General features: G+C 39.2%; 2 long non-coding RNA genes across 2 annotated transcripts in view; both read right to left on the minus strand.

Annotated features, from left to right (window-relative positions):
• Window positions 1–8,133, minus strand: part of LOC135176570 (uncharacterized) — a 135,494-nt gene extending 127,361 nt beyond the window's left edge. Inside the window, exon 1 of the long non-coding RNA XR_010302734.1 lies at window positions 8,109–8,133. This is a non-coding gene — a long non-coding RNA (uncharacterized LOC135176570). The remainder of the gene's footprint in view (window positions 1–8,108) is intronic.
• An 8-nt stretch (window positions 8,134–8,141) lies between these two features.
• Window positions 8,142–27,398, minus strand: part of LOC135176571 (uncharacterized) — a 74,331-nt gene continuing 55,074 nt past the window's right edge. The window contains exon 3 of the long non-coding RNA XR_010302736.1: window positions 8,142–8,254. This is a non-coding gene — a long non-coding RNA (uncharacterized LOC135176571). The remainder of the gene's footprint in view (window positions 8,255–27,398) is intronic.

Here is a 27,398-nt window from a genome sequence, read left to right on the forward strand (position 1 = left end):
TTAGATACCCTCTCAGTCTTCTCCTCTGCAGATTCAAAAGCCCCAGGGCTCTCCACCTGTCCTCACAAGGCACATGCTCCAGTCCCTTACTCATTCTTGTAGTCCTCTGCTGGACTCCCAAGTAGAACCCTCTCCCTCTTGAACTAGGGAGACCAGAACTGAATGCAACATTCTGGATGGGGCCTCATTAGGGCAGAGTAGAGTGGGAGGAGAACCTCCCTTGATCTACTGGACACACTTTTAATGCACCCCAGGATACCATTTGCCTTCTTGGCCACAAGGGCACATTGTTGTCCTATGGATAAATTGTTGTCCACCAGGACAGGTCCTTCATGGCACTGCTCTCTAGCAGATCACCTCCTGGCCTGTACTTGTGCAGTTCATTATTCCTTCCCAGGTTCAGGACTCTGTACTTATCCTTGTTGAACCTCATCAGGTTCCTCTTTTCCCAGCTCTCCAGTCTGTCCAAGTCTCACTAAGTGGCTTTCTTGCTACAGTACAGCAATTATCCTGAGTGCATTATGAAAGATTTAAGGAAAACAGCAGCTTCATTTTCACTTGTGGTATATATTAACCTCTTTTGCTTTTGGGCATTCAAAGACATGTCAGTCCAAGGTGTCTGACTGGGAAGTGGCATGGACCTACCATCCAGCTTTACTTGCCCTAAATCATTCATTAGCAGCAAAGCTAATGTGCCAAAATCTGTCCTGACGGTGGCTTCTCTTAATCACTATGTAGACCTTGATCTCAAACTCCATGAAGATGGATAGTCAGAAATTTTGGCAGAAACTCTATGGTCTTCAGAAGCCAGTGTTTCCAAGAGCACTCATACTACAGAGTGAAATGTATAACCTTCCATAGGCAAGCAGTGCACTGTTTCACACACCATCAGTGCTTTGCCACTACTACCCACAGAAAGCCCCAAGGATTAAATCTGCTGAATTCAAAAGCACATGCTAGCAGTCAGCATGGACACCTCTATGTCATAAGACAGTTAATGCTCCTCCTTCCAAACGTTCTGCAGCAAAGTTGGACTTACTGCACTACCTTTAGAGTAAAAGTCACTGCATAACCTTAATTTTATTAAAAGCCCAATGGTGCAGTTATTGTCTAGTGCAAAACAGCCACAGAAAAACTAGCTTTGTAGACCGAGTATAAGAGAGAAATTAAACCCACTCCACTACAGAGGTAACTACAGCTTAAGTTTTAAGAGGTCGTGAACTTACACACTTACATTAACACATTATACAAAAATATCATCATCTTCTAATATTCCCCTCACATTTAGGTGCCTATTAAAAGCATCATTAATTATTTGCTATTAAGAATGACCTAATTGGATCTTTTACTGCATACAGAGAGATACAAGGCACATAATTCATATTCCAGCTAAAATAAGTGAAAAAGTAAATTAGAATTTTGAGAAAAATGGAAGGGTTGACAATGACAAACAAATTAGATTTTGGTTACCTTGGATGATAAGCTAATATATAAACTTACATAGAATACAAATATCAACAACTAAACTAAATCAATCCAAATCTGTCCTAGTTGGCTTTTTGTAAATGTAGCAGCTGAATAATCTGCAGGCAAAGTATCTCAAATACATAACATTTATTTAACAGATAGCTTGCTCTCCCTTGTGACTGTATTTAAAGAGTTATAATTATAGAATTTTTTTTAAAAAAAAAGTAATCTGTCAATTACTGTTGGTTTACATTGTTAAATTTATAGTTGAGTGCCTGGGCTTTAATATTTTCAATTGAGGAATTAAATATTTTGAAATTCAACTCCCTGCTTTTATATAACCAAATTTCACCTGATGCCTTGGACTAGCTAAAATGCAGGCAAGGAAGACACAAATAAGATTGTAATTTTTAAAATTTTGTTTTTTAATTTTGATAAGCAAAATTATTTCCCAAATCCATTTTAAAGGATAACAATTTATACAATAATTTGAAGTAGTCTTCTGTGGTCTCATATCAATACCAACTTGCCTTTTTCTGAACAGTTAGATTTGTTTCTTGTGCTTTTGTAAGTCTAAGAAATACTGCAATAGGCTACTGTATATTTACAGAGGTTAATCTAGAGACATAGCTATGAATATTGCAAACCAAACAGTTCCGTAAATAGTTTAACTCAGATAACCAAAGGCAAAAGAGTTATGAAGCTCCAAGCAAAAAGTGTAGACATTCAGTAGTCTGTAAATATTCTCAGATGACAAGATTTTTTTGTCCCTTGCCTATATTTTAAGATGATTGCCAATACCGTTGAAGCTATTAAATATTCTTTTTGTTTGTTTCAGATTAAAACCCCCAGAATCTCTGGTTCCAATTAAGAATTAAAAAAAGAGTAACAGCCAAGTTTTTGTGACAGATTATGCAAAATTAATCATCTGTATTTACTTTGATATCCAGGCAATGATTGCCAATAACTATGAAAACTGTTTATTAACATTAAAACTCACCAGAAAACTTATTCACAAGGTTCAGAAATGCAGAGTTTGGAAATTAATACACATAGGGAACAGGCAAAACTAGAGCACTTACTTCTTAAAGTGGCAGAGTCAATGCTACAATTACATCAAGGTTTTTATTTAAAAACCAAACTTTTAGTTTTGTTTAGTTTGCCTAATACAAGGCATAACTCCCTTCGGATGCATCCGGCTAGCTAGAATCTCAGGGCATGGAAGAAGCTCATGTGATATATGAGAAATTTTACACCTGCAGCAGTGTACTCCGGGCAAGTTCTTCTGCAAGGAATGGAACTAGTGAAGTCTGATTTTCTGTAGAATTCTATCTCATAGTAGAGTATTTGGGGGAGAATAAGCAGTGGGCAAGTTGTCTTATGTTACAAGTAAAAAACATAATATGAAATGCAGACAGTGAGTCTTTCAAAAACTTAGCAACAGCGTTCATTGTCAGGAAAAAAACATCCAAAATATTGTTCTTGTAACTCCAGAAAAAAAATGGAAACATAAAAGTATTAAATTATTGTTATTTTGCTGTTGATAATAGGAGAGCAGTTTAAAGGTCAATCATCTGCTGAGATGCAAGAACATGACTACCTAAAGAGCAAAATGGTATCAAGACTGAAGAACACGTAGTCAAGGTTTTTCTGGCAGAATTTATCTATTCAGCCACTGAACTTTAAACAAAAACTAAGCTTCATTACAAGGCAAGACAATAGAAAAGTTTAACTGCTGAACTATTAACATTCATCAATTTGATGACCAGCATGGCTTATTTTCTGATATCAGAGGAAGAGCCATAAGTTGCCCAATCTGTGAGCTTTCTCAGTGATATCAATGCATGTTTGTTACGTATATACACATGTCTAGACACAGTAAAACAGATATGCATACACTTAATTGAACAAACATAGGTAAGCAAGCATTTAATTAAAGAAGATGTATGCAAAGACATCATCCAATAACTCAAAAATCTGACATGTTATTCAGTTACTTAGTTTTCATCTAAAGTCTCTGCATTCAGGAAATTACACACTCTACTCCCATTGTTCAACTTCACTGACACTCTTGCCCTAAGATTTTCTTCTGATGTCAATCTTCCAAACAAGTAAGCAGCATGTACCAACCCAAGATCTAATGGGTGAGATCTAATCCCACAACTGATGTACCAGCCCAAGACCTAGCGATCTTTGTGGCACAGTGACATACCAGGCTATGATACTAACAGAAGGAAAACAAAAGAACAACCAAGAATTATAGTATTCCCAATTTTCCACCAAAAAGATTTCAATGGAATTGTAATTTAAGAATTGCCACTTTTGTTAACTGTCAATTTATACAATGTATGTTGAAACATGAACTTAGTAAAACTGAAAGAAAATATTTAATTTTGACTATAGTATTTGTTAGTATATTTCAGTGTAATATTCATTAATTTCCCTGGCTGAAGATAGTTATTTGAATTTAAAAGAGTCAGACTAAATTTAAAGAGCTCTCCATGTCATTAGTGATAGTTAAATGAGACTAAGTAAAGTTCTTTGGCCTTCTTCAAACAGAATCACCTATCCTCTGCTAAAAATCTCATTACTATGATGCAGTTGAAGCAGATGCTTTTTATCTCAGTTATTTAATTGCTCGTGTTATGCTTAAAACTATTTTCACCTAATAACAAATTATCATCATTAATTCCAGTAATAACATAGCTTAAAAAAATACTTCTCTGCTTCACAGTTGGCATATTATGGGGATGGAAAGCATGTCTTATAAATAGAAGAGCAGTAGAGTGCTTTTTCCTTATATTTTAGATGCCCAAAATATACAGTCTTGTTATTAAAACTTAACTATTAATAAACAATATTGGTAAAAGAGTTTGATATGTATAACTATTCCCAGCATTATTTCTTGCTTTTCTATCTCTTCCTCTCAAGTTAAGAAAGCCAATGTCCCACTTACTGGTTACAGTAGTTGTCCTACTAATATGCAGCTTTAAGCAGCTTTTTGTTCCTGTCAAGGACATCACCAAAATGTATTCCCACTCCCATAAGACAACCCATACAAAGAAAGAGAACGGGGCATTTTCAAGATCCTATCTGACAGGGAGGGAGCAAAGGCACAGTCCAGATGCTGGCAGTTGTCAGACTGGCTACCCACAGCAGCCTTTCCTGAGAGCATCTTGGGGAAAAGTGTGTGTGCCAAACTTCACAGAAAACCATCTCAACACAATAATTACGGTAGGGAGCTCAGAAAGATACTGCTGGAATATTTCAGAGATATTTCCCCAAATTTCTAGGGAAAGTTTTCAGCTTATTCCAACAAATGGCATCTGGAGAATCAGCAACAACCCACTTAACCAACAAAAGTGTCAGTACACGCCGATTACAAAATGGTGAGACAGGTATTCCATGATGTGACTTATCTATACACACACAGCTACACCAGGTAGATGCACATAAACTTTTTTGGGTTTCCATTTATACAGAACACTAAATCTGTCAGTAAACTCACATTCTGACAGTATTTTATGTGAAGTTGTACATTCACTTTTTTCCTGATTTTTTCCAAGCATAAGTTTTGTTGGGGATAGGAAAGTTATGCACAAAAATCTTTACTTATGAGTGTAGGGAGAAAAGGCAGAAAAAGTAGCTAAGATAGAATTTTCCCCATACGGTTTCAGATTCTTAGGGTTCCTGGAAGCTACATATAAAAATGTAGCTTCTCTTTTTAAGGTGGTACCATTTCCATCTCAAATGATTTAATAAGTATAGCCAGTTACACAAACTTCTGCTTTCCCTTATCTTATTATTTAGGTATTATAAAGGTCGATTTTTATGTTGTACTCTTCTGTTTCCATACATTAGAAGTACATTAGAAAGGTTGCTGCAAAGTGCACTCAAGTTCCTTCTTGACGATAGAGGCAGGAAATCATTGGGAAGGGAACATGCTGCTTCCTACATTTCCAGCAAAAATTAAAATCTGTTCTGGAGAAAATATCAATGGAAAAAGAGAGCAAAGAGCCTCAAAGTTGCAACAAAAACTAAAGACAGTAAAGATATCATAATCAGAGGTGTTATACATTTCTTTAGATTGTAAGTTGCATCTTGGAGGTCCAGTGACCAACACTATCTAATGCAGCTGTGAAGTAAACAAACAAAAAAAAACCTTATATAGTCTTTGTTTGCTATGAAAGATGCTTTTATTCAGACATAGGGAGTAGTTAAACCAGCAGCAGGTTGCCTGAATCGATGTGTTGGGCAGTTATGTATTAGTTAGCTGGCTACTCTGGTAACATAAAAAGAGGAAAGCACTGATTTGGTGAAGTGGCACTTCCACTGCATTTAAAGCATGACTGAAAGTTTCAGAAATGACAGAAACAGACAAAAGCATCAGGAAAGAGCCCAAGAAATTGGCTACCAGTCATTTTCTGTCACCTCCAGTCCCATCACACAATATTACAGTAGAGAGGCATTTTGTCAAGAATTACCTCTAACTACCATCTGAACTGCTCTGGTCCCAAATTCTACATACAGGATGAAAAGTTACACAAGTAGAGGAAAGCTTGGTGTTATAGAACAGCCTTTTGCAAAGACCTGTATCAATTTGTATCAAATAAATCCCTACACAGAGTCGTATCCATATCCTTGATATACCAAGTTCATTCTCCCAGTAATACGATCATGTGCTTGTTACTTTAAGCTCTTTTCCAATTAAAAATCACTAACCCTTACTTGTATGCAGTTATATCTCAGTGCAACTCTCCACAATGCAGTTTTTGTAATGTAGTCCCTAACTGAAAGAACGTGACTCCAGTCCAATAAATTTGTGCATTGCTGTACGTATGTTGTTCTTGTATAGAATAAACACACTCAGCAAAACTATATTTTTCTGCAATATCCTTCCCACATTATCAGATTTATATTCAGTTTTATGTATTTGATAAGCTGATACAGAATCATTCTACGTCATAGATATTCATGCCCACAAAGTGAAAGAGAAGAGATAATTACAAATTGGTTTGACTTACTGTAGAACAGAAGCAGTTTAGCATTAGTTGGCTGCTTACCAGTGGCCTGAAATTGTTAATTGACTGGTAAGGCACTAATTTCTTTATATAAGACATTAGGCAGGAAACACTTTGCTAGGAAATCATCCTGAATAAATATTAGTATCCATTTGGAAAAGGTCAGGCACGTTTCCTTTTATCATTACATTCTCATTGCTTATTTAAAACTCAGTGAACATCACAGACAGGTTATTCTTAATGTACTTCTTGGCAAAAAAAATTGCCACAAGATCACAATTTTCAAGAATGAGAAAGAAAAGAGAAATTTAGATACTGTTGTGAATGAGAACAGCTATGGCTTCAATTTATTTCCCAGACTAGGATAAAAATCACTGCATCTCTTTTATTGAAAATCAAGGGGGAAACATTTCATGCCAGAGCCGTTCTTGCTTCCAAGTTACAAACACACAACTTCTCTACTGCTTATGTTCCACTGGCTTCAGATAATAAGCAGTGGTGGCCTCCATTCCCAGTTGAAATGGAGAATTAAACGACTTTTCAAAAACCCTAATTCACAAGTCACATGAATAGAGTTTGTGAAATTATGAGTTTCCAGCTTTTAGACAGAGAGACATAGACCTAGAAGATGCCAAAACACTTCACTCTGCGGCAGTTTTGAAAAAAATAGCAAACTTCCAATAAAAATGTGCACTCTCCTGCTGCACAGGGAATAAATTGTACAAAACATCAGCACCATGGTAGCAAATCTTGTTACCCCCTTCTCCACTGTATGTTCCAGATGTACATTCCCATATTCTCTACCTCAACAGGAGACTCTGCTACAAAAATTACCCATGTGCTTCTCAAATCCTTTTATCAAAATTATGTGATGATCTAGGTAAATATTTTCAGTTAGTTATTTCCATGATTTAGGAAATAAACTGATATTATTCAGGTGTACATCAAAGGATTACACCAAACCATTCAGAAAAGTGTTTATGATCTTTTTCAACAGAAGACACAGAATAAAACGGGGGAATTGCAAACTGCATGAAGCACATCACTGGGATTCTGAATACCTGTGGCAACCAACTATTGATCTTTGGTACTTCAGCTACTCAGCTATTTTTCATTAACATCATTCATACCAAAACAAGTAGTGAAAGACCTCTTTTCCCCAACCAAATTAAGCTCCTTCTTTAAATATAGGATTTTGTCTGGTGTTACACAGGAAACTCCTCCTCATTGGTGCATATCCCTTGAAACAAGGACAATATACAAGGGTTTCATTTACTAAAGAGAAAACTCTAATTACAGTCTTTTCATCCAGCTATTTATAAACAATAAAACACAGAAAACCTTTTTTTTTTCAGTATGTGCTTTGTTTAGAGCTTAAAGCCCACTTTTTATGGCCTACCTAGTAGCTAGGCCCTTTTTGCCCTGAGACAGTATGGGGAAAGGCAGGCAGGAGCTTGTGAGAGAGGACTGTGTTAACCCAGGACATTACTCTCTGTAAAGCCACATGCTTGCTGTAGAGTTCTGGAAGAGAACTATCTGCCGGAATTGTGCAAAAAATATGAACTGTCATATCAGAGGTGACCAAAGTAAATCAAAAAGCATTGATGCATTAAAACTCACCTTTGGAATCCCTGGGAGTAGATGCTGACTGAGCCTTCAAGACTTCCCTCATTTTAGCAGTAAAATGCTCCAACTCCCAGCACTTGAATTTAGCTGCTGCAGGGGTTGCAGTACCTCTGTTGACCGACAGTGTCCTGTAGAATTTGCTGTTAAGACAGAAGGAGAAGATAAGCAAGCATCATAGGACTCAGAGTACTCAATTTGATTTACACTCTACAGCTATTGCCTGTTAAAATCCCAAGAGATTCATCCACTTCCACAATGAAATTTAAGGTATCCTGATTTCAGTAAAACACAATGAGCTTTGAAGAGCTGGGTGCAATTGCTTTAATAGAGCCATCCCATAGCCCAGACCCCATACTACCATACTTTGCAAAGTTGCTGTGAATACATTTCGTAATCGAATTACCAGGCTGTGCCTTTCCATACCAAATAATAAACATTCCAGCCTCTGAAAGTCTCCCCCTGGGAAAGAAAACGCAAAAGCTTCAAGCATAAGTTTGCAGTCTCACGGTGGAGCCAGGCTGCCAACCAGGTACTTCTCAGGGATGGCACAGGGTGACTAGAAAACATTTTTCCACACCCAGAATTAAAGATGGCAGGAGAAGTAGACACAGAGATAGGAGGACAGATAAAAAGAGCAAAAGCATGGCCTCACTTCACGTGAGAACACTTTATGCCTGTCAACAACTCAGACTATTTTACTTTCAGGATAAGCTTCTGCTCTTAAAAGGTACATTGTTTTAGGAATAAAAAGCAGGCTATAAACCCCAAAAACAAAGCCCATTCTGCTAAATATTGCTTCCACTGTTCCCATTACTTCCTCCACTTACTTTCAAAATCATCTCCCAGACAGCTCCTAGCACACTCTCACACTGCCTCACCTCCACAAGATGCCTGCCGCTACCCCTGCGTCTCTGCCACCACACCCTCACACTGCCTCACCTCCACAAGATGGCTGCCGCTACCCCTGCCTATGTGCCCCCACACCTGACACTGCCTCACCTCCACAAGATGGCTGCCGCTTCCCCTGCCTATGTGCCCCCACACCCTCACACTGCCTCACCTCCACAAGATGGCTGCTGCTTCCCCTGCCTATGTGCCCCCACACCTGACACTGCCTCACCTCCACAAGATGGCTGCCGCTACCCCTGCGTCTCTGCCACCACACCCTCACACTGCCTCACCTCCACAAGATGCCTGCCGCTACCCCTGCGTCTCTGCCACCACACCCTCACACTGCCTCACCTCCACAAGATGGCTGCCGCTACCCCTGCCTATGTGCCCCCACACCTGACACTGCCTCACCTCCACAAGATGGCTGCCGCTTCCCCTGCCTATGTGCCTCCACACCCTCACACTGCCTCACCGCCACAAGATGGCTGCCGCTTCCCCTGCCTATGTGCCCCCACACCTGACACTGCCTCACCGCCACAAGATGGCTGCCGCTTCCCCTGCCTATGTGCCCCCACACCTGACACTGCCTCACCGCCACAAGATGGCTGCCACTTCCCCTGCCTATGTGCCCCCACACCTGACACTGCCTCACCGCCACAAGATGGCTGCCGCTACCCCTGCCTATGTGCCCCCACACCCTCACACTGCCTCACCGCCACAAGATGGCTGCCACTTCCCCTGCCTATGTGCCCCCACACTTGACACTGCCTCACCTCCACAAGATGGCTGCCGCTTCCCCTGCCTATGTGCCCCCACACCTGACACTGCCTCACCGCCACAAGATGGCTGCCGCTTCCCCTGCCTATGTGCCCCCACACCTGACACTGCCTCACCGCCACAAGATGGCTGCCGCTTCCCCTGCCTATGTGCCCCCACACCTGACACTGCCTCACCGCCACAAGATGGCTGCCGCTTCCCCTGCCTATGTGCCCCCACACCTGACACTGCCTCACCGCCACAAGATGGCTGCCGCTTCCCCTGCCTATGTGCCCCCACACCTGACACTGCCTCACCGCCACAAGATGGCTGCCGCTTCCCCTGCCTATGTGCCCCCACACCTGACACTGCCTCACCGCCACAAGATGGCTGCCGCTTCCCCTGCCTATGTGCCCCCACACCCTCACACTGCCTCACCTCCACAAGATGGCTGCCGCTTCCCCTGCCTATGTGCCCCCACACCCTCACACTGCCTCACCGCCACAAGATGGCTGCCGCTTCCCCTGCCTATGTGCCCCCACACCCTCACACTGCCTCACCGCCACAAGATGGCTGCCGCTTCCCCTGCCTATGTGCCCCCACACCTGACACTGCCTCACCGCCACAAGATGGCTGCGGCTGGTCCATTTCGTGGCTGAATGTTCACCAGAGCACTTAGCCAGCAGCATTCAAAGGGGTGTTTTATAGAAGTAAATGCTGTGACAGTGATAGTTTGCATGGATCACAGCCTGCTCCTCATTGTAGCTGGGCAGTTTCAAAAGGGAGAGGAGTGTCACAGACCTGTGAAGGGCCATCTGATCCGTTTGGGCTCCTCATTGACCATCCTAACACAGGGACACACCCATCAGTAGCAAGCAGCCAAATAAAGAGGAATATTACATAGCTTTTAACATTGATTTGTGCTTTCTTCTTGATTCCTCTTTCAAGAAAATGTTACCATTCTCTTTACCTCCTCCCTGGGATTACCAGGACTGTCTGAGCTTCTACAACTGTTTCTGTTTCTTCACCGAATTTTACTGAGGTACAACAGCACTTCTTGCTTCATAAGAAAGCCATGCAGAAATATCAAGACCTCACACAGTAAATACTGAGAGATGTAAGGACATAAAGTAACGCTTGCGATCATCAGTCATACTTTCTCTGCACTGAATCCCATTAGAGGTTGCTTATTAGCTGTGATGTTTTCACTACAATTTGTGAGCCTGGCCCAAGTGTCAACAACATGTCCAGAGAAGGGCAACAAAGCTGGTGAGGGGCCTGGAGCACAAACCCTATGAGGAGAGGCTGAGGGAGCTGGGCCTGTTTAGCCTGGAGAAGAGGAGGCTCAGGGGTGATCTTATTACTGTCTACAACTACCTGAAGGGGCATTGTAGCCAGGTGGGGGGTGGCCTCTTCTCCCAGGTAACCAGCAATAGAACAAGGGGACACAGTCTCAAGTTGTGCCAGGGTAGGTATAGGCTGGATATTAGGAGGAAGTTCTTCACAGAGAGAGTGATTGACATTGGAATGGGCTGCCCAGGGAGGTGGTGGAGGCACCGTCCCTGGGGGTCTTCAAGCAAAGACTGGATGAGGCACTTAGTGCCATGGTCTAGTTGATTGGATAGGGCTGGGTGCTAGGTTGGGCTGGATGATCTTGGAGGTCTCTTCCAACCTGGTTGATTCTATGAAAATAAATAAAAACAAGTTTTGTGTCTCTGACAATTTTCCTAAATAATGACTGAGTCTATCACTGACATTTTCAGTCTGTAAAATATTTGGTTTGGATCACTTGAGTCTAATTTACTTTTTCTAGCAGTGAAATGCCTGCAGTCCTGCACAAAATGAAGCAATGTGGTCTTGCAGGGCAGAGAATGCAACACTAAGGCTAAAATAAGCAATCTGACTAGTGCAACATGCCTACAAATGCATTTCAAAAGGTAATCTAGGAGAGAACAACTTATCAATACTGTTCCTATAAATATAGTTATCAGCATTCATTAAAATTCTAACTGATTCCTGCGTTTGCATGCAACTACTGTAATGCTTTTTCACACGGGCTGGGATAGGTCAAGAAGAGGAAAAGGTCAAAAATAGGTTTTGCAGGGCAAAAGGTCAAAAAGCTTTTGCAGGGCAGAAGAGAGTTGGAAAAGGGAAAAGAGATTTTTTAATACAAAATGTGACTTTATTATCAATAGAAGAAGACAAATAGGAATTCCAGTATGTTAATAAATAATATCTGGTCTTTCTAGCCTATGACTTTATCGTTTCCTGCAACTGTAAATAATACACTGCATGGTTCAAGACTTTCTAAAACATATGCATGGTCACGTTTTGGTGCACCTGCTTACATCTAAGGCATTCCACTGAAAATTTGGCTACAGACATCCTTACTGCATACCAAAAAAGGAGAAGAAAACTGGAAAATAAGGTCCCACCATTGTGGCGGTTTGGATGTTCCCCACCCCCCCACACTTTGGAAATCATCCAGACTAGACTCAGCCAGCCCCGGAAATTTGAATGAAGCTTATATTTACAGCTAACACAATATACAAGCAGATATTTACACTATATACAGAAATATACAAGGTAAAAGGTAGTACAGAAACACAACAGCCCTCCCAAAAACCTGAGTCCCCAGGAGGGGCTCCCAACCACCCTTCCACCTTTTCCCACCCCTCAACCTTACTCCAGATGTTACCTTGCTCCCCAAGGAAGAATGGAGGGTCAGCCAGGGGGTTAGGAAGCAAGGGGATTAATCAGAGAGACGGAGGGTGAGGTTAGAGAGAAATGCAGCTCAGAGCTCAGGTGAAGAGCAACTCCCTTATCTATGTTTGGATTCTTGTTCTTATACATCTCAGCAAGCCTATGAGTGAAGTAGACATCGCCCTTGTTTCTCTTTCACAGTCTGTAATCTAGTCCTTCTCACCAAAACATTCTAGCTAGCTTCAAACTAGCACACACCTATAACAGTAAAACTGATATCCAATCACCAGAGTCAGGTATCTACGTAGAACAGACATTGTTTTCATTGTGGCATGTGTATGTTTTCATACAAAATGTGCATGCATGTACTCTTGCCTTAAGTTCTCAACTTCATTGCAATCAAATGTGCTAGCCCCCACTTCATAAGTTCTCTCAAAATATCTAGAGACTAGGAACAAAACAAATGCTGAGTGAAACCAGTGCTTATAAAAATCAATGAAATAGAGTCATTGTCTTCAAGAATGTCACTTAAATCATGTCTGGAAAAACAGTTTCTCCGCTATCATCCTGAAAAGCATCCTGCAGCTATAAAGAATTCACATAAAAATACCTATTTCAGTTAATATCCAATGATCAGCATTGTGATTGATCAAATCAATGTTTGTTCCAATCAAAAATTAAAAGTATATTATTCATTTCCTCTCACAGTTTAGATGTAAGCAGGATATCAAAAGACATCTGTTGCAAATGTCATAATAAATGAAACATCTTGACCTAGTTTATGTTGTTAGTACAAAACGTAGTTTATTTACTAAGTAACACAAGAAGAAGCCCTACACTGCAAATCCAAATACCTGTATCCTATTGTAAAACAGAAACACCTAGGAAGTGGTTTCGACAGGTTTTCAACAATGGAATAAGTTAGAAGTCTCTTATCAAATAATTCAGGTCCAGGAGACCCATTATATTGGCATCCCGTGGATCATATTGTTCATTTTAATGATGCAAAATGCTGTCATTGACTTTCACATAAATGGTCTTCATAAATCTGAACTGTGGTACCAAGTATTACTACTAAAGATTGGTAAATTAATTCTCCTCTAATGCTACAAATTCTATCCCATTTATCATGACTAAATAAATCCAATAACTCGGTTATTAAGAATTCAGCACTGGAAACCACTGGACATTTTAAATTTAAACCAAGGAATAAATTCACTAGCAGAGGTCTATAAAACAAGGTTCTAACTCTCTAAAGGACTTCAGAACCCATCAAGCTGTTCTTTATTAGGGAAACAATATTTGTAGACATTTTGAGTTCAAATTAGCTGTAGCCCATGGGGGAAAAAAATGTTAAGTCTCAGTGCTTAGACTGTTTCAAACTAAAAGCAGTTTCTGATGCATTTTCAAAGAGCTGAATGATAGCAGACCTCCAATGCTTTAAAACAGATTGCCCTGCTAATCACAAGAAGCATCCAGGAGCAAATACTACCTTTCTACAAGTGTTAACTCGTGACAGAATCTCAGATTATAGCTCTTTTACTCCATGCCTAATGATATAAAACCAGGGGAAATCAAAGCAGCATATTCAGTTGTGGTGAGAGAGCTAAAGTTGTGAGGTTTAAGACAAAACTAATCGTTTCAGAAATGCACAGGCTGACCAGGAGTCAAGTTCTCTGGTAGTGGGAAGCTTACTAAAGTGTGCTTTAATAAAACATGAACTAGATCACCTAGAAATTCTTCTTCTGTGCATGTATACTTTCTTGTCTATTTGAAATCAATGCATATTAAGGAAATACTTCAACTGCGCACTTCATACGTTCTAAAGATGATTTTAAGACATTGATAGTGTAAAGTTGCAAGGCCAACCACATGTACAGACTTCTAAGAGAGAGCTTTGATATCACCTTTTAAGGTACTGTATTCCTTAGTAACTGTGGCTAAGATGTTTTTCACTTGTTGATACTTGTAAGTATTCTTAAAATTGTAATTTATACCTTTTATTCTTTGTTATTCTTTTATTCTTCAAATGTTTCTTTTATGAACAACTTAAGCAAACACTCTTATCAGACTGCTGAGCATTAGGAGTGCTCAGACACACTTGTTTTCATTGAGGCAATTTTACTGATTCCTTATTTGTTTTTTATCTGCCCCAAGCCCCAAAGTGTTAAGTGCTCTCTGGTAGTTCAGTAAGATGTATGATTAGCATCTGATATCTTTCACTTCTTTGTACAATTAAACTCTTGTGCTTCTTTTCTCCCTTTTCTTTCTTTCTTTCTCTCTCCTTTTTTTTTTTTTTAATGCCATGAAAGTTTTAATTATAATTATTGAGAGCAAAATCCTCAATTCAGCATTCAAGCCTCCAGCCCACTGGAGCCAGACACTTTCTATCACCATTACTCAGGAAACACTACACTAAGAAATACTGTGCATTAATTGTCTGAGTGAGACTATGAAGTACTACCCAAGACAATTTGTTTTCAGAGACTGTGGAGGTGACCATCCAAAACCACACATTAAAGCCATCAATGCAATAAACCCACTGCCATAGGGAAGGACTGAAGTCAGAATATGTGTATTAGGTCCAATATGAACAGTGCCAACACATAGGTGTGCTGAGCTGTGTATTTAGTTTTACAAATAAATATGAAGAAAGGAAGAAGGCAGAAAAAATACTTACAGTGAAAGAGTGAACATCCAAAAAAGTTAAAAGAAAATTTAGTAATTAGTCATCACCACTGAAAGCAATTAAATATTAATAATATTATTGACATTTTAGCCTTAACCTTAAGAAAATTTTCATATCCTCAGTTATTTTCTACTAATATGTTATCTTTCAACAGACACATATTTCCAAGTGTGCATTTCTAAGAACAAACCTATTCCTTATGAACAATATTATGTGCATAGAAATGCACCTATTTTAGTTTTAGCATAGACAGGAGAATTTTTCACAAATGAGAGAAGTGACAGAATGAAAAGCAACAATATAAAGCAGGCTGAAATTTTCATTTTCCTGTAACTACACAGAAGTGAGCTGTTGAGGTTTGGTTCTTTTCTCAAAACCTAGGCCCAAATTCATTCAGCTTGTTTTCAGCTCTAAGTAGGGCTGTGTCTTACATGTGTTGTCCATGCTTATATGAGTAAGTGGACAGCATTCAATAGTTTCAAGGAGCATAGGTATGCATTAAAACCAAGGACTGGCTTTAGGGGAGCACTGCCATACCAAGTTTCTAGATTCTGGCACAGACTAAGTGCTCTGGCAGCAGCCCTGATTATCCCACCCTGCCTCTGCCAGCTACACACAGTCTTTGTCTATGCCCAGTGATGCTCTTCATTTCTGGACTTGCATTTCAGAATAGGGGATCCTCTATTTTACTCCTTGATTAAATATCTATTCCTTTAAAGATTTTATTTCTTCTTGAAATACGAGTATAGAGTCTTCAACCCCATAGATCAGTATAGGTTGGGGATTGACCTGTTGGAAGGCAGTGTAGGGAAAAAGGACCTGGTGGATAGAAGGATGACCACGAGCCAGAAATGTGCCCTGGTGGCCAAGACAGTCAATGGAATCCTGGGGTGTATTAAATGGAGTATGGCTGGTAAATAGAGAGAGCTTCTCCTTCCCCTCTACTCTGCCCTGGTCAGGCTACATCTGCAGTATTGTACAGCTCTAGGCCCCTCAGTTCAAGAAGGATCTCAGGGAACTGCTTGAAAGAGTGCAGCACAGAGCCACAAAGATGAGCAAGGGAGTAAAACACCTCCTCGTGAGAAATGGCTAGGGATCTGGGTCTCCTTAGCTTGGAGAAGACTGAGGGGTGACTGCTCTGGGAGGTGGCTTGGACTAGATGATCTTTCGAGGTCACTTCTAACCTCTAACATTCTGCAGTTCTGTAATATTGTGATTCTGTGATAGATTGCTGCAAAAAAGTGTCCTTTAATCAATGACTGGAAATGTAATTCCCACATTCCTAGTACTGCAGTGCATATGTTCCTTTGTGGAACTGAACTTAGCTGCTTACTAACACAATTGAGTTAGTTAGCAGCTAAGAAGGCAATTAATTGACTGCCTTCCCCTGTGATAGATTCAGTTCTGTATTTTGCTCTTGAGTGTCTATAGATATGTATAAACCTTCTCTCTGAAATTAGATGATGAAGTGGCTGTTTAACCTGGTGATTTCTGCAGAAGAAATTTGGCAGATTACATCTGAGCAAAATGCCCATCCTTAATGAACACTTCGAATTTCTAACTTTCTCATGGCAGTAAGATACATTTAAAAATCAGCCCACACTCATGAATTTAATTCAAAAATTATTTCATACCTTGGTGGAATTAATAAGTGATAATGCCAAAATAACACTCAGACTGATAGTATCTGAATTAACTACAGATATATGTAGCTGGCCTCAGGCAAAAAAAAAACCAAACCAAAAAAACAACACCCACCAAAAACTATGCACCAACTACAAAAAACACATTTGGAATGTATGTTGATTTACATAGCCTGGTTTTAATTAATCAATCCATTTCTAGTTGTTAATCATTACAGAGCAATGTACATTATTTCTATCAAAACGTTAATATAAGACACTGCACAAAGACCAAAAAACAGGCATGTATTCATTTTAAGTATCATCATTTTGCACAGGGTGCAAGCTGTAGATAGATCTTAACCAGTATCATCTAAGTGAATCACTTACATTGTGAGATGAAAGACAAGCTCCATTTTATCTGCTGATACCACTTAGTTTTGTTTTATGACCAAAAACTGTTCCAGTGGCATGTAAAACAACCTATAGCCATAATTTCATCACAAGGCTCAATAAATTCATTGGCTTTAGTTGAAATAGCTGGCCTAGTTATTCAAAAGAGAAACCACACATCAAGTTTTGTATAGCAGTTATGGTAGTTAAACAGAAATGGAAGGAATGTTCTTTTTCTCCAAATTCAAACTGTGTTCAAGTTTCTATGGAAACCCTGAACACCTGCATAGAGAAAAGAAGCAAAAGGTGAAACTGCTCCTCTTGTTTTGCACTATTTCCCCTCTTCTCTCTTTGATCCACGTAGAAATGTTTTATGTATAATTCACTTGCTGCTGTCCCCAATTTCTCCTTTTACTCTTATGCACCTCCAGACCTGGAGGAATTTTCTCTCCCTGTATTGCTTCCCATTGGCTATCTAGGTGATTGTAAAGTGTGATGACCAATATTTAAACAGGCTCGAGTCTTCACCTTCATTAATTTATACATTCATTTATTTCAAGTCATCTGACCACCAGAAAAAAAAAAAAAACCCAAACCAAAAAACTTGCAAGAACCTCTATGTAAACTGCTCAGGACAGGCAACGATAACTTACACGATCCTAGGAGATCTCTGGGTTACTCTCACAGAAAACCTCAAAGATGGTACCAGACATGGTCCAAAATGGACGTAAATGGCATACATCAAGGATGTCTCTTGAGAGCCTTTGAAAAACAAGATTTGTTCCTCTTTGTGACGGTTTGGGGGTTACCCCGCCCCCCCACACTTTTGTATTTGGCCCAGGTAACTCAGACGGACCCTGGGAATATAGATGAAGCAATTTATTTACAGCTAGCAGAATGTACAAGCAGCTATTTACAATATATACAGTTATATACAATTATATACAGAAATATACAAAGGATAAACAATATGAAAGCACAACTCCCCTTCCAGAAACCTGAGTCCCCAGGAGGGGCTCTCAAACCACCCCAACACCTTCCCCCGGCCCTCTTAACCTTACCCCAGTTCTCAGGAAGAAGAGAGGTGCAGCCAAGAGGTTAGGGAGCAAGGTTAGTAGGAGCAGGGTTAATGAGATGTGACCAGGTCTAAGGCAAGAGCAAGAGTGAGAGAACAAAAATGGAGAATGTTTTCTTCTTCTTCCCAGAGTTCTCAGCGTAACTGTGAGAGAAGTTGACATCAATTGCTTTCATTTCACTGCCCGTTATCTAGTTCTGTTACCAAAACATTCTAGCTTGCTTCAAACTAGCACACTCTTGAACCAGAGTACTACAAACTATGTGAACTAGGCTAAGTGTTACTTACTAAAAAGCCATTTTACTGTATAGACCTCAGATGACTGAGGAAACAGAGACTAGAAAAATGCACAAATTCAATTCTCCTTTTCTTGCTCAGACTCTTCTTGCCTTCTCTAGACACAGGTGCAGCTTAGCCTTGCCTGCATGCATAAAACAGTGGAAATTTCAGTTTCAGCTGCTGAATGATTTTGATTTATTGCAGGTAAGTAGCATGACTTGCCATGCAAGGTACTGTAATTAAGTCTATAAATAGTTCTAAAGCATTCAGGTCATTATAGGCTGGACTTGACTTTTTTCTTTTGTGTGAGAATGATTCCGACCCACATAAGAAAAAAGCAATGTCAGTTTGATAAAAGACATAAATGGTTTGACTAAAGTCTGAAAGCTTTGATAAATCCCTGTTCTTAAAGGTACCTAGAAAGAGATAAGAAATACAATGAATGGGAAATAATCCCTGTTTACCATGATCTATAAATATTATGTAATGGGATGCTAATACTAAAAGGCATTTAAAAAAATCTTTAAGTGAAAATGGGTCAGATTTTGCAAGAAGATCTTAGTCTATCAGCAAAGTCATCCATAGCATAATCAGAAAAAAATAAAGTCTGCAAAGATCTTCAGTTAATATGCAATGCCTTCACACAGAGGGACAGATGAGAGGACCAGTTTTTGTGAGAGTGTGAAGCAAAAGGTGCTTTTTGTCCTGGTATACACAAAGACACTGGACTGACTACAATTATTAAGTATAGTCATCTTTGGAGAGATATAAATGCTCACTTCCTTGCAGTAGCCTCAGATGAAAAATTCTACTGTATTTGCAATGTTTTCTGTCAACTGTCCAATTGGAACTGTGCACACTCAAAAGCTCTACAGATACACACCGACTAGTAACAATAAAAGTTAAGTTAATGGGATTTATTCCCGCGCATGCTGTTTGATGCTTTGTGTCTCCATTGGCCTTTATAATGCACAGGTAGCTCTTTGGAACAGGACACAATTGCCCAGCATGCTGAGCCAATTGCTTCCACTGCTCTAAACTGCTTGTTTTCACCTATTTGCTCCCAGCGCCTTTCTTACAGCAGGCCATTTTACTGATGTCAAGTGGTGATGCTAGTCTGCAGAAATTACTTTTTTTTGTCTTATGAGCACACTGATGTATTTTGATGAATTTGCATGGCCCACTCCCTCAAAATATTTTCTGAGCAACAGACTTAATGTAATTATAGACTGGGCTAGCACTCCTAGCTCTCCATAATATCAAATGCTTCAGTAACAGTACTTTCAAGGAGCAAGCACACCACAATGCTCTTTTGGGTACCTTCCGACTTCATCTAAGAACATGTGTAGATAATTCTTGCAAATTTGGTTCTTGTATATTAAAAGCCATGACTGGCTTTTTGAATGCAATATGCTAAATTAAGTGATTGCATCATGAAATTAGAGTGGTATCTGAGCACTCAATTACCAGTGCCAATATGTAGATGTTCAGGCTTTGTGCATATCAAATATTGTCATTCCAATTTCTCCCCATCAGCACAAGTGATTTTCTCACTTCTTACTATTGACACATTTCAAAAGCAAGTGCAATACCTTTTATCTGTTGAATTACAAATATTGAAGATGTAGCATACTACTGGCAATCAATAACATCAATAAATAACAAATAGGCTGCTTCAATCCCAGTGTGATAAACTGTGTGAATTAAAACTTTCCCTCCGATAATACACAAGCCTCTTACACAGAAGAAATAGTTGATAAAGATCTAAGCTACACCTGCATGAAAAAATAGAGGGACATCTTCAAAAGCTCTAGATTAAGTGACTGACATCATACATGCAGTTGTATAAATGCTCAATTGACAGTAATCATCTTGCTTGCACATCAAATAGGTATTTTCTCATGGAGCATCAAGAACCCTCCATGAGGCACATGCCACCACTTCTCCAGTGGTGTGCCAGTTCCCCGAGGCTTTGAAATTAAAGCAACCATTCAACCTTAATTACAGAGCAAAGGTTTTCTATCTAATGAGGCTGTTACATTTCTGTGATTAATTCAATGGAAGCCTTGTGTGACTAAACATGCAGCTGAAGTGCCATTTATGTGGGAAGTCTGATCCAAACAACATGGCTGCACATTTTCTCCTGAGGTACTTATTAGATATATTGAAAGAATTGGTTTTGTAGATGCACCTTATTTCTTTGAGATCAAACACAGTTAAACAAATTTATTCCATGCAAAGTCTTTTAAGAAATGTCTAGTCCACATGTATATCAAGGCATGTGTGAAGAAAGTAAATATATATATATTTAAACCATTTATTTCAAGGACAGAGCTGCATGCAAAATGCATAAAAAATGCAAACCTTATTGATGTCATTGCTTCTTAGCATCCACAAGAGTGTTTAAATGTGTGAAACTGTTTGCAATAGCAAAACTTAGAGTTGCAGTGATTCTTTAGAAATGCTTTCAATAACAACAGCAACAACAAAAAAAAAAAGGCAGAATAGATGGGAATAAAATAAAACAAACAAAAAATAGCTCTCAAGTTTTTACAGGATAGCTTTTACCCTTTAAGCTTCTAGATCTGATTTCTTTTGCAGGGAGGAGACTAGCAAATTGTTCCCAGAAAGGCCTGCAGGCTGCTTGTAAATAAATATTTTTTTCCCAGTGTTAAGCATCCATGTTTGAGATGCATCAAAGCAGAACATGTCTGGGTGAGCGAGGCCATTCCATGACCTGAAGCATAACTTCCAATGGTGCCAGGACTGTCCTTACAGATTAATTTCATAAATTCTTTTCTGCTCTAAGAACTCTGCATTTAATTTAAACTGTTTCTTGCATAAATTTTCACTTCCTTGTCTTTAAATTAATTTATATACTAGTTAGTATCACCATGGTGCCTTGGAAATTTCATTGGAAGCATCGTTTACAGGTCATGCAGATATTAGTGTAGAGAGTGTTGCTAAATTCTTAACTAATCCTGACAAGGACCATTTCTTAGGAGTAAAAACGAGGAATGGAATAGTTCAACATTTCCACCCTATGAGTCCTCTGCTAGACAAAGAACTTTGACAATGAATAGATTTAAAGTATTGATACTGTTTGTCATGACAGGTCTAAATAGGCAAAAAATGGGCTTAGACATGTCCTGGCTTGCCCAGGCATGGTTTTTCTGCTCTCCTCACCTCTTCTGCTGTGGGAGAAGCAATTATGGGAAAGAGGACAAAGAATCTGGAGACACTGAGTCTTAAGACTCTGGTTTGTCCAGACATTTCCCTGTTCCCCCTCCTTCTGTGATGGGGGAAGCAACTGCAGGAGTGAGTAAACACTTAAAACCTCTTGTAATTCACCAATTGCCTTCCACCATAAGCAGAAAGAAGCTTCCTGCATCCATCTAGTGGATAAGCACTATAATTAACCACAAGAACCTTCTCTCCCAGTATAATGTTCACATTTGCCACTTTAAGGAATAAGTGGTTTAGTTTTGTCTGTTCCCTGTATGTATAAATTTCCAAAGCATGCATTTCAAACCTTGCAAATAAGTTTTCTGGCAAGATTTAATATTAATAACCTGTGTTCATAGTTATTAACAAACTTCACCTGGATATCAAAATAAATACAAATTATTAATTTTGCATAATTTGTAACATTGTGTTATGATTATTATGCAGTGGGAATATTTTGATCAGCTAAGCTCAGTTTTACTTGTAGGCATCGCTGATGAAGTGAGGAATAGCTTTTATTAGGTATAACAAGTAATAAAAGCTAAGCATAGAAGGTAAAGGATAAGGTGAATTGTTGCTTTGCTTTTACAGTTGCAATAATAATGATATTAAGATACAGAAATTTAGGCAGAAAAGGAAATTTTTCTAGTTTCAAGTATGTGGCATCCACAAAACTGTTGCTGCTCTTCAGAAGTTTTTAATATATATTCACAGGTGGAAGGTTTGGAACTGAAGAGAAAACTTGGTTTAGGTACTGCTAAGAATCTCAGAGCTGCTCTGTGTGAAGTATGTGTTAGTTACACTTTCTCATGTGAATTCACCATGAGAGAACTACTTGGACAGGAAAACAGTTGCTCCCTTTTATTATTATTGTATGTATCCCAGTACCTTATTATCTACTAATTTATTCACATTTGGAGCAAATACTAATGTTTTGTGATTTGACCTTTCCCCTCACTGAATTCCTTTAAAACTGTGAAATGAAAAAAAGTGAGCAGTAATATATAAATGAAAGATCTTTACCAATCCTAGATAAAAATTAAAGCAGTAGTCCTATTTTACAAACTAAAACATATTCATCTAGCAGAAACACTGCTCGCTCTGATCTGAACTCATTACACATGGTTCAGTGGTGACATACACTAGTTAGTTAACATGATCAGGTTCCTGCAGGCCAGCACAAGTTGTCACTTCATATTGTCTTTTCTTTTGGACACAACTGTTTCTAGTTTTCTGTGCAGGATGCAACACAGTGCAGGACTGCAGGAAGTTAGCACTTGTCACCACTGATGAGTTTTAAGCCATTTAATTAAAAGGTCAGAAATGTGCAAAAAATGAGCAAGGCTAAGACTTTTCTGCTTCATGTCACAAAGACATAAATTAGGGAGACCAGAACTTGGTCTGAGGAAACACTACGACACACAAAATATTGACGAAGCGCAACATCGAGAGGCTACTCAGCTTACAATACACAGATTCACAGATTGCATTGGGTTGCAAGGGACCCTCAGAGGTCCTATTGTCCAGTTCCCCTTCAGTAAGCAGGGATACCTCCAACTAGATTAGGCTGCTCACGGCCACATCAAGTCTGACCTTCAGTGTCTCCAGGGATGGGGCCTCAATCACATCTCTAGGCAAAGTGTTCCAGTATTCCACCATTCCCACTGTAAAGAACTTCCTCCTTATGTCCTACCTAAATCTATCCTGCTCCAGTTTAAGACCATTCTCCCTCATCCTCTTACTACAAGCCCTTCTAAACAGGCTTTCCCCAGCCTTTCTGTAGGTCTCCTTCAGATACTGAAATGTAGCTATAAAGTCTCCCAGCCTTCTCTTCTCCAGGCTGAACAGTCACAATTACTTCACCCTGTCTTCATAGGAGAAGTGCTCCAGCCATCTGATCATCTTTTTGGCCCTCCTCTGGACCAGCTCCAGCAGGTCCGTGTCCCTCTTGTGCTCAAGACCCCAGAGCTGGACACAATACTCCAGGTGAGGACTCACCTGAGCACAGCAGAGTGGCAGAATCACCTCTCTTGACCTACTGACCACACTTCTTTTGGTGCACCCTAGAGTGTGATTTGCCTTCTGGCCTGCAAGGGTGCATTATTGGCTCATGATCCACTGGATCAGTGCATTACTGTAAGATGATGTATTAAGTAAAACAATTATTGAGACTAAGCACTGGCACATTTGCAGTACTAGATTTTGGTTGAATTGTATGAGCTCAGCCAGCTACAAAACAATTACTTCTTTACATTGATATGAAGTGGTTCGTTAATTTTAACTTCACAACACAAAGGACAAAATAGCTAACAGTAGAGGAAATGTTCTTGTATATGCAGAAAGATATATTACCACCCCTATGTCAACATATTTCATATGTAGGTACTGGAATATGCAACTGGTGTCTCCAGTCTAGTTTGCTGCTGAAATACCTTCAGTTCTGTAGGTTTCAATGTATGTTCACCTTTGCAAAGCACAACCTAAATATTTTCTGACAACCTCTATAATAATTTCTTGCCTTTAACCACTCCCCACACCAGCCATGCTACTGTCTCCGAGAGTGATGCTTTTTCTCCTTCACCTGAGAGGTGCCATGCCAAAAATCCAAACTTTTATCATTTTTGAGAGTATATTAATAAAAAAATCTTGCATTTAGAAAACTCCAAGTTGTAGAACACGATTTTTTTTTCTAATTTTATTGGCAACTTGCAAGATTAGTCTTTTTTTCGACCTTTTTAACAGCTTTTGATTTAATTTCATGTGCTCATTTATTTCATTTTGAGATTGTTTATATTCTGTCTCATGCAATGCCTCACCTCAGGAGGGAGACTTTTGCTTCTTCAGCAATAGAGTCTGATCTATGGTGTAAATTCCTCCAGGACTTCATCAGGCTTCATCTTTCTTACTTTCCTGCTTAAAAACCCCCACCCTTTCCAAGCATTGTCCCTACTTCTACTTTGTCTTACCTGAACACAACAATGAAGAGTAAAATACTTAACATCACAGGAACAGTAGCCTTTAATACCTCATCAAAACTCGAAGGTCCCCATGCTTTTCTACTGAAGAGGAAGTGATAGAAGAGTACAGTCTCACTGCTTCCCAGACGTTGCACAGAGACACAGATGGCATGTCATAAAAATCCATATACAAAAGAAAAATGTGAATACTGAAAAGATAGGAAGAGCTTAAAAGCATCTCAGGATACACTTACTGTGAACACTGTCACTTTGTCACATAGCTAATTTAATACCTTCTTTCCAAGCTTGAGAAAGATACTCTAAAGCAAGTTTCATTTGTTAGATGTAATTAACTACTTCTGGAGCATTTTGCCATCCCCTAGTTTGGAAATGATATTTAGTGATCTGACTGAAACAGAAGATGGCACAGCATTTCACTGTTCTCTGTTTAGAGAAGAATATCTTCTGCATTGCATGATCCACTGAGTAAATATTGCAAAATAGTCTCAGTGAATGAATATGCATTCATGGTTAGGAAATAACAAGGAACTCAGAACTTACTCAAGAGCATACAAGTAAAATGAATATTGCAGGAAGAGGATATGCAATTAAGAAATCCCAGAGAAAGAATGCAACATCCTTTTTTTTCTCCACTTAACCCACCACACACTTAACCTTGGACCTCTGCCTGTCTGGTGTTGCCTTTTACAGAATTCAGAGTAAGGATGACTGAAAGCTTGCTGAGCTCTTCAACAGTTGCTGTGGAAGTTGTGTGGTGCACAGAAGAAGGTGAAAGCAATTTTTTCTTTGCAATTTGTTTTTTTCAGATGAAGTTTCTTCATAAAGTTAGAGGCACAAGCTGCGGTTAGGAGCGTAGGGTATGATTAATAATGAATAGCTGTCCAAAGCAGCTTACATCAAAATGTTGGATCTTATTTCCCTCAAGTTTAACAGAAGTTTCTAGGATTTTGGCTTTATGCTAGTTTTTACATATTTTCTTGGACCAACTCTCTATGCATCAAGTCTGTGACTTGCAACATTTCTTTTATTTAATATTGTATCATTCTACCTAGGAAATATAATTTCTTTATCTAAAAGGAAAAAAAATGTTAGCTTATGATTTTTGTGTCCTCATTGAAGCAATAATGCCCAACTGAAGACAAACCAGCCCCATGATGTAGCCAGGATTTGTAAGGTTGTTATAAGAATTAACTAGGAAAAGGCTTGAAAACAAATTTAATTATATGGCCTCCAAAATGGCTATAGCAGGGCAATAATACCATCAGGAGAAAATAAAGTAGTAGACTACTGTTGAAGACAGAACAAAATATCTCTGATTTAGACTTATTTGAAAGCAGTCTAATGGTGAAAAAATTTGTAAGTCATAAAAAAGATATAATAAACAGAAAAGAAGGGCATGTAGATATGACCATCTGTAAGTTAGGGACTTTGGTTCTTTCTTTGAAATCTTGTGGGTTTTCCATAAGTTGCAAAATCCCACCAAATATACCATATGTGATGGTTTATTTCAACAGAACAAAGTTTACACTTTTAATGAGATGGTCAGTTTTGGCATTTTCCATGGTGAGAGAGATGAACTAAGCTCACAGCTCTGTCTATTCATTAATCTCACAGCCTTCCCAATAGATATCTTCATAGAGCAAACAGAAAGGCACACAATTGCCAACTGGGATTTGTGTTGGGGCATGATAAGAAGATTAGGACTGCTGAAACTATTCTGTGAGTTCATGCCTAGTTCTCTTGACCATATCAGGGACTCTTAAAAATAAAAACTTGGAAGTGTTTACAAATGCAACTATTTTTTGAAAACTCATTATTAACCATATTAATTTTCAAGTATCTCACTTATACTAGAATTCTACTATTTTAACTGTTTTCAATGTTTTAATTCTTCCATTGATAGATTAATTATAGATTGTGTATTGATACCTGATGCCTCTCTAACCCAGCTGTACTTACAGGAGCTCTTTCAAGGTGGGGTTCTCTTAAGATGGGAACTCTCAAGGCAGGAACCTTTTCTCCTTCTCCCTTGTTCTAAGCTTTTCTAGACCAAGTGTCCATTTACCATTTTATACTGGGCACAAAAACCCAGTCAACCACCAGCCCAGCTCCTGGATGGACTTCCACATGGGTCAGCCCGTGTGCAGAAAGGCGCCTTTTGCTGTCCATCCTTCAAGCCTGTGGGGAAGGGGGAAAGCAGGTTTTATGCCTTCTTGTCCCATTCAAACCTGCAATGGTTGGGGAGAAGAAAGGAATTTGGGGTACCCTGGAACAACAGTGACTCAGTTTTCCTCTCCTTCTCTCCACCTTGGAATATTTTGTGTTTTTCCCTCAGGATTATAATCATGGTTTTGGAAGCACCTTTATACAGGAAACGTACCCGGGAAATCAGTGTGACTTTTGTGAGTAACATTCAGACTAGATCTTATTCGTAAGTTAAGATTAAACTAGTATTGGAGACGCTGAGAAGCATGTTTTGGTCCACCTTGTGGCCATAGCCAGTACTGCTTTGTTGTTGCATACTCAGAATTGTCCTGTTTTCCATGGTCCTGTTTTTCCAAGTTCTGACTGCTTAGACTGTCTAATTCTGCGTTCATAAATACTTGCTGTTGACTAAGAATCGGAATAAATTTCATATAATATGGTGATTTTTAAAATAGTAATTAATAATAA

This window comes from Pogoniulus pusillus, chromosome 6 (assembly GCF_015220805.1).
Source record: "Pogoniulus pusillus isolate bPogPus1 chromosome 6, bPogPus1.pri, whole genome shotgun sequence".
NCBI lineage: Eukaryota > Metazoa > Chordata > Aves > Piciformes > Lybiidae > Pogoniulus > Pogoniulus pusillus.